Source organism: Solanum lycopersicum, chromosome 5, assembly GCF_036512215.1.
Source record: "Solanum lycopersicum chromosome 5, SLM_r2.1".
NCBI classification, from domain to species: domain Eukaryota; kingdom Viridiplantae; phylum Streptophyta; class Magnoliopsida; order Solanales; family Solanaceae; genus Solanum; species Solanum lycopersicum.
Window position 1 is genome coordinate 51,178,505 of NC_090804.1, and position 9,503 is coordinate 51,188,007.

General features: G+C 33.1%; 1 pseudogene; it reads left to right on the forward strand.

Annotated features, from left to right (window-relative positions):
* Nucleotides 1-8,640, forward strand: part of LOC138348875 (uncharacterized) — a 31,417-nt pseudogene extending 22,777 nt beyond the window's left edge.
* Nucleotides 8,641-9,503: the final 863 nt, after the last annotated feature.

Genomic DNA, 9,503 nt, shown 5'->3' on the forward strand with positions numbered 1-9,503 from the left:
CTTCAATATCATATTTGTTACAGAAACTTCCCAAGCATACTCATTTAATGCTAGCCTTTGTTCTCCTCGAGTACTTCATCAAATGGGCGTATGAAGAGGTTTCATATCTAGTTCACAACCCAATCACATTACACTTTAAAAAAGAGGGTCCACTAAGACTACCTAAAATGTCTAAGAGGTTAGCTCAATGACTTTCCTAAGGATTATTTCATTTTGTTCTAACCAATAACCCCTAAGTAAACCATTCACACATGAAGTATACCATTACAACTTTGAACTTCAAGAATGTCATAACCTTACATCTAGGATGAAAGTACCACATTAAAGACCTTCTTATCTATGTTCAAGGTCACATGTCAATCACAGACAAGACTAAGAGCTTTAACATACCAAGTCAAGAATTGATATTCACATTGTACATGTATCAAGTAAGGCACAAAAGTCTACTAATACAATGCACACACATACTTCATAATATCACATATAACATACCATTCTACAAGCATATAGGACCAACCAGTGTCATCTATAGGTCACTCTATTATCTACTATAGCATCCCCAATCTATATCATCACAAGACTCATATAATTCATCAAAAAGTGTCATACTTCAACATAAGGTATTATACATAATGACTCAACTATAGCCTACTAAAGATTGATATGATCAACTAAGAGAATTCATGCTTTGAGTCCACATTTATACACATTTCATCAAAAGCAACAAAATGATCACATAGGAAAGTACAAAATAATAATAACATGATTTATAAAGTAATGCTGACGAGCCACGTTGATTCATAATTCATAAAGTAATGCAGACAAGGCCACATAATTCACAAGTATAACACATAAGCACGTCGTTTTCATCTAAGTCATATACTGCACAATATAGAGAAAGTTAGATCAACTTACCATTAATACAACCTCACAACTCCAATCCATAACCAATTCAACCAACTAAATATACCAAGGCTCTTACCAATAGCCCTAGACACCAATTCAATTGAATAATCACAATATATAATTAATTAAAGGTGATATAATATTAATTCATCAAATTATGTAATCCTACTCACAATTCTACTATGATTCTTTAATAATTCAATAGCCCTAATCAAACTACACAAGGATTGAATAGCACTAAGACCTAATCAAAGCACCTATAAATTAGTCAAAACTAGGGTTTCATGAGTTGCATGGGTTCATAGAGTTTTAAGGTTAAAATAATCAAATATTAATTAATTTAATCATAATACATTGATTCAAAATGTTTTATGCAAGAAACCATGGCTATATTAAAAAATAGGAGAATTCATATTTTGAGAAGTATTTGAAAATCACTTTGAAGATTGGATCCTTGAAGAAAAGAGATTCAAGGAGGAAAGCCATACTTTAATGTGATGAAAAGCACATAAAATTGATGGATCAAAACTTTAAAATTTGTCTTCTTCCTTGGAGCTTGAAAGCTTCATTCACGGAGGTTTTTTTGGAGAGAAACAATGGAAAGGTTTTGTTTTGGACTTGAGGGTTTTGATTTGAAGTGTTAATCGGGGTTTTAAAAGGTCTAATAATCTCCAAAAAGTATCCTCTTAAATACCCAAAATACCCCTATAATTATAGGACCCTTTAACAAGGTCAAACTCAACTAAATATCCGCAATTATCATCGAGAATCAAGTCTGTGATGCGGAGCTGCTCCCACATGATTTTTTTAATTAATTTACAAAATAGTATAGTCCGCATTGTGTCCATGACGTGGAAAAAACTCTTGGACCAAGGACACCCTAATACGCGACGCGGACCCATGTTATTCTTGAACAAAGTCGGCTGCCTTTGGCAGCTTGCTAGCCCAAGGTTTGGGTCCTTCTAGACGACCCTTTGGTCGTTCCTCGGGGAATTTACCTGGACATTAACACCTCAAATATTCTCGTATTTAGGAAACTCTCAAATCAATTTCAACTCCAAACAACACATAACACATGCCAAGAGACCCTAGCGTGTTTTAAGGCATAACTTTCGAACGTCGTGGATGTTTGATCCAAACCTTAGAAACTTTCTATTGATATCATTATAGACCATTTTAGGACTTCAAAATATCAAGACAACAATTTTTACAATATAGTTTCACCTAAGTCATTTTAGAGGTTGTACAATCTCACCCACTTGGACAACATTAATCCTCGAGCGATACTTGCTTCATTTTAAAAACATTCAAGATATAAGAATTTGTCGACAAGCAAAACATAACCATACCACAACATACACACTAGTAGGGACATCAATTGTACATACTTTTGGTGACTTATAACACAACAAGAGGATAGAAACGAATCTAAAACTCATTAAACAATAAGACTCACATTCTAGATTTAAAATGGCAAGAACTTCTCCTATATTCATTATCATGCTTATATACATCCATTATATACACACTATAACCATTTTCAACAAAAACCAGTATAGTAAAAATATGAAATTCCTTACAGTGAACTGCTAAACAACACAGTGTACTATGCTCAATTTTTTCCAAAAATTCAACTATTAAGCATTGAATGATGAAAACCTGACAATATAAGAGATATAAAAATATAAACTTAATTTAAAACATGATGATAACTTCATGAGGTGCACAATGCAAGGAATCAATGAAATTTAATTTCAACAAGAATCCTAAACACAATGCAACATGCTACTATGACATTCTAACTCTTAAGCTTAAATTGAATAGAAGAGAAGAGACCATATATCACTACTCTGATACTCACCATACTCCCCCACTTAGAAAGAATCCATAAAATTATAAAGGTTGAAACTGCAACTTACCACATCATCTCTATCCGGCATTGTTCCTTTGGACCAAAGTGCATAGAAGCGATTCTTCCTTGGAACATTATAACCGGAAAACTTTGAGGAACCTTCTTACCTTTATAGTTGCAATAGAAGAACAATCTTTCACCTTGTGTTCTTCCATACCAAAACAAAAACAATTCTTTATACCAACTTGAGATTTCACATAGTGCTTCTTCCCACAAGTTTGAAAAGTAGGTTTACCATTTTGAGAACCACTTTCCTTCTCAAGTTTAACCTTCGGAGCACTAGGTCAATCTTGCATTGGAGCTCTCTTATTGAACCTAGGTTGATTTAGCTCACTAGATCCACCCCTGTTCAATGGATTGACCATACACCATAAGCCTACACAAGTTCATGTCCTTGTGGAGCATGGTCGTACAACACTCTTCTTGCCCAAGGTTGCAACACCGGTCACAAACCTACTCATCTCATTCATTGCATTAGACATCAAAGATGGAGCGTACCTAGAAAACATAGTGAATTTCAATGAATACTCCTCAACACTCATATTTCCTTGCTTGAGATTAATGAACTCTTATACCTTCACCTCCCTCATATCACGGTGAAAATACATCTCTAAGAAAGCCTCCTTTAACTTTTTCAACTCAATGGTACCCGACTAAACCGGCCTATTATCTTTCCATTGAGTATACCACACTTGAGCAACATCAAACTCCATTTTATCCTTAGAAGTCTCCCCCATTGCACTCAACAACTTGTACAAACCATCAAGAAACTCTTATAGATCCTGTCCCACCTTAGAGCCTAGAAAGATAGAAGGATTCATCCTCACAAAGTCTCTCAATCTATATGTCATAGTGATATCCATAGCATTTACTCTAGGTTCAACATCCCTATTCATATGAGTAGTCATGGCTCGGGCTAAAGCAAGTAAAACCTAGCTAATCTCCCAGTTAGTAATGTCCCGAGGAACCACCGGAACATCATTAACTTTTTCCACAATAGGAACTTGTGCATCTCTAGCACCTTGAACACCTTGAAGAACTTGCTCAAATTGCTCATATTCGGAGAAATTTCCTCATTCACCCTTCCCACATCAAAGCTTCTAACGACTACCTTCTAGTAGTCATCTTCCTAAAAACACAAGAAAAAACATTAAGAAGGACACTCATAGATTTTACTCTACAAAAGGACACAAGAATAGAGAAACAAAGGAAAATCTATCATCCTATAGACTCTCTCTCATGGATGTGTCGCGGCTCACACCGATGAACAAGACTCTACTAAATGTGGATTTTTGAGACATTTTGACTTCTAAAACTACTTTCATAACATTTGCTCTGATGCCAAAATTGTCACACCCCTCAAGCACACCTAGAATATATGGCACTCCTGAAGTGCGACTCGGTGTACTTGATCTCTTAGAGGTCTTGTACAAGCCCTTAGAAACATTCATTGCATACATGAATGGAAGTAGTGCGGAATTAAAACTTTTCACACAAATATTTGGGACACAACCCATATAATAAAAATATAGCAATCTAATATCTTTTACAATACTTTGATTAAAAGAATTCTAAAGATGTTGATGTCCTCGAAGAGAGTGAGGAAATACCCCAACATGGCTTGAAAGGTTACTAAATTCCAAGCTTGGTTCAATGAAAGCTTTCACATTCTAGACACACCATTGTAGAAGGAAAAAAAGTATTGAATTAGTACAAAGCATGTACTAAGTATTTCATAATGCATAAACTCATTAGAAGTGGATTATTATAAAAAAAACATGCTCTTTTTTATTAAAACTTCATATAATATATATCAGATTCCCATTTAAACACCAAATATCACATTTAGATCACATTACAAGTCATATTCAATTTATATCTAATTATGTGCATTTACAATAACATTACAATAAGCCTTACATTGACTTCACTGTAGTTTCATATTAAACTCACACTTCACAATATAACCTCATGAGTATATTGAAACACGTAGACATGAGATCCTTCTACCAAAGGTGATTATAAGGATCACTTAAGTGAGTTATGAAGAGAACGCCCATATAATCCCTTCATACAGACCTAAAAGATCCTTTAGACTACCTAAAATAAGGTTACTATCATCTTGTTAATCCACTTTCCACTCTACAGTTATCCTTAATATTTCTCTAGGTAAGACATGAAGTGACCATTGTTATGCCCCCTCCACAACTTAACTAGGCAATCCTTAAAGCTACTTTATATAAGTACTTATTCATTAACTTACTTTTAACTTAAGTCCTTATCTTCATTAGACCATTAAAGAGACATTCAAAATTAAAGGATATTTAAGTATAGTCTTGGAGAAGACCTAGGGACTCAGCACTAACATTCTAACGGCCCGAAAGTACCCCTAGATGAAAGGAGCACCCTTAGGTCTGAACAACGAGTACTTGACCTTTCAAAGGTCTTGTACTAGCCTTTTGCTATCATTCTTTTTATATGAAATTAAAATTAGTGCATAATTAAAAAATTTCATGACAATTATAATAATAATAAAATATACTTCATAAATACTAAATAGTAATCTTGTCTGTACAAGACATCTTAAAGATACAACATAAATATCTTAGAGATACGACCCTTTACATCAAATGAAAATACTTAATAAGTCCTGATAGTAGAAACTAAAGAGATTGAATAATGCCCTAGAATATAAAAGGACATACTTAGTCTTTAGAAAATAGATTCCAAATCTTTCCTTCTAAATTTCTTCTTGACTCCAGTATATACTTATACAATATAGAAATGTATGGGTTAGTACAATAAAATGTACTAAGTATGACATATGCAAAATCATGCAAAAAATGACGTTTTAGTAAAATAAGTTTTCATGCAAAATAATTAAAACCTTCTTGATTATAGAGTTAAAATAGTATAACAATAATAATTTATGACATAAAATAGAACTTTTATAATTTTAGAACCAAGACGTAACTTTACAGTAAACTCAAAGTACATTATAGTGAACAAAGTGACATTACAGTGACCACATTAACACAAAAATTAGTGAACTCATTTCCTTTGAGGTTTCCCTAAACAGGTTATCCTAAGACTCACTAAGGTAAGAAATGAAGTAACTACCCATACACCCCCTTCAATACACACCTAAGTGATCCTTAATACTACCAACCATAGGCTTACCTCGCATGGGCACTACACCATTTTTGTCCTGCGGCAACACCACATAAGTGTAGCCTAAACTAGAAAAAAGTGTGGCCTTTGATAAAAGGCTACACTTTTGGAATTTCAGCAACAATTTTTACGGGTGCCCAAAAGGAGCGTAACCTTTGACAGTGGGAAACACTTTTTGAATGATGCCATCTTTGGCTACACTTATAAAGCGTAGCCAAATAGGTATAAGGGCACGCTTTGAACACGTGCATTAGCAACACCTATTTTTTATTAGACTCCACTTGAAAATGTTGCTTTTTAGAGTTATTGGTCACACTTAAAAAGTGTTGTCTTTTATTGATCATCTAGAGCAACACTTATAAAGTGTAACTTTATAACTCATATATAGCAACACTTATAGTGTAATGTTATTTCTAATCTATAGCAACACTTATAAAATGTAACTTTATATCTCATCTATAGAAACACTTATAAAGTAGAACTTTATATCTCATCTATAGCGATACTTATAAAGTGTAACGTTATATCTGATCTAGAGAAACACTTACAAAGTGTAACTTTATATCTACCTAGAGCAACACTTACAAAGTGTAACTTTATATCTACCTAGAGCAACACATAGAAAGTGTAACTTTAATATTTATAATCCTACATGTAGAACAAATACACAAAAACATACATACATACAATTGACCTAAAACACAAAATTAACTAATCATTAAATCGAAGCTAATTTAAATAAACTTTGAGAAATATTTCATGTATAACCAAAACATAGAAAGTGATTTCTTAAAGAAGTCAAATATCAAATAATTCCAAAAAAAATGTCATTCAAATGTATATGACAATACTACAAAATTCATCATCTTTCACCAGAATTGATCGAGTTTACATCTGCCCAAATTCAAATTCAATTACTAGAATTTTCTTGCACATTCAAAATAAAATTATAAGTTTGTGAAATAATTGTGGAAGTGCATAATCGGAAAGTATTTATTGTAAGACAACCAATCCAACTCTAAATACAATTTCAAAGTTAAAATTACAAATTACAAGGACTACAACGTTTGTGTAGTCTTCTTTTGTTGGCTCTCTAAAATTAAACTTCAAAAGTTTAAACAGAGATTAGATCTTTGTCATAGGACAAATGAGATAACTGTTGAGATATGAATTCTTCAATTGCATATAGAAAGAAGTATATAATATGTATAAAGATTTTTTCTAATGCTCTACTTACTCTTTCAGACTTCATAGATAGTAAGTCTTGAATGGATTGTAGTAACTCAAAAAGCAACAGAACTACTTAATAATTCTGCACTTGCTACTTCTAGTAGTTCTTCACTAGCAAGTCTTGAATATTACATGTATTCTAATAATTCTACACTAACAAGTCTTAAATGTTGTACGATAATTCTCGGAACTTGTTTTGATCACCGAATAAGACAGACTCATTACACATGTAAGACTACTAATATGCACTTGCTACTTCTAATAATTTCATTGATCTTTCTATGCAGGATCAACAAAACAATCAATAAATAAGAATAAAATAGAGACACCAATTACTAATAAGTCGAGCACTAACAACATATTAGGCCTGAAAACACTCACAAGAACACACAAATAGTTCAAACGAACCAGACATGAAAACGGGAAAAAAAGTTCATATAATAGTTTAGAATGACCACAAAAATCAATATATAACAACAGGAATATAGTATTTTCAAAGACATGAAGCATAGGGCAAGGTGCATTACCAGGCTGCGTCTCCAGTGCATACATGTAAGTGCCAAAATATTCTAAAGGTTCAGTTTATGCTGGTACTCTATTCCCTAATACCCTAGATAATCTTGTTGTCAAGGAAGTTGCTGATATGGCTGGAAAGTCCAGGACACTACTAATATGCAGGAAAAGAAATCTACAGGGAGGAATGAAACGACTCTTGTTTTGAGGAGGTTATGGATATCCCTTTTCACTATATTGAAAACCATGTTACTCTTATTTCATGTTCAAAAAATACGGGGCAACAGGAGGTCTTTGATACAGGTCAAATGGAACATAGGTTCAATAATAAATCAGGATGAAGGTTTAGTAAGAAGAGAAGGAATGCTATAAAAAGGCATAAACAAAATCTTCAACAAGGTAAAGATTTAATAGACAATGAACAAAAAATAGAGGACCAGGCTGCAAAAAAATCCCGTGCCAATATTCCTCTCCAATTTTCTTTGCCTTGTCTGTAGTTGAACATAGCCACAACCACTTCACGGAGAAAGAAATCAAATTTCTCTATGATCTTGTATCATAAAAGTCCCTCGAAATATTCTTGTTTTAGGGCTTTAAACATAGTTCTTTTCTCAAATTTCAACAATCAATAGGGATGGATGCGTTGTCTTTCTTGAGGACCACCCCATGAATATCAAGCTTTATAACTCCACTAAAAATGTTGATAGTACTCGAATTCACATAGTCGATTATCAAACTGTTGCTACAGATGCATACAAGATTTTAAAATATGCTAGACAAAACAAGAAAGACTTCTACATTTCAGCAATCTCTAGGCCTAGTAGTTCAAAACATGATGTGCATAGTAGTTCATAAAGAAAGTGCAAACTTATGTCACTTGTTACAAATGTTCCCAAGGAAGTGTATGATGTGAAGAGGGATTTGGTGATTGTTGATGGACCAGAAAGCGATAAACCGGAATTATAGGAAGAATGGCTGCAATTTATATTGCTAGTGTAGTAGCAAGAATAAGAATGGGACTCATGCATTGGTACATGATGTTGATAGAATGATTGATAAGTGGTTTTCTTGCTTAAGTTTAAACTTTAATTTATGAAAGATTTCTAAGCGTGTTTATCTTTTATGACATCCTATATGTTCTATTTGCCTTTATAATTCTCTCACAAATTAATGAACTATATTTTAAAAGCTTAAAGGATTTGGATATATCTTCTTAAGTTTTTACCCGTGCAGCGGAGTAAGCACGTCAAAAAACCAAACCAGAAAAGTATTTTTAATGTAATTCCAAACAAATATAATACTTGAATCTAATTCAATACCAAAACTATATTATGAAAAACTCAAGATCATGTAAGTAAACAATCGGTCAAAGATATTCTGAAATTCAATAACTATTTCATCATCTGTTTCTTCAGCTTTGATTTTCTATTACACCTTGTAGTGCCCCTGGTGTTCACAAACAACATGGTAAGAAGCACCAGTAAAGCCAACATGCTTGTGGGGCAATGATTCCTTATTAGTCCTACTTTATCAAGGATTAAGTCCACTAAATACAATATCAATTGAAACCAAGTATATCCACATCCATAGGACAAGAACTCAACAAAGGTGACTAGAAAAAATTAAAAGAGAGACATGATTTTCAAATATTGCATGCTTATCAATTTTAAAACACATTTTATTACAAACATGACCAAATTTCTTAAGCTATAAATGTAGTGACGGGTTAAAAACTGGATATTTTCTTGAATCATGTAAAACAGTCTACACC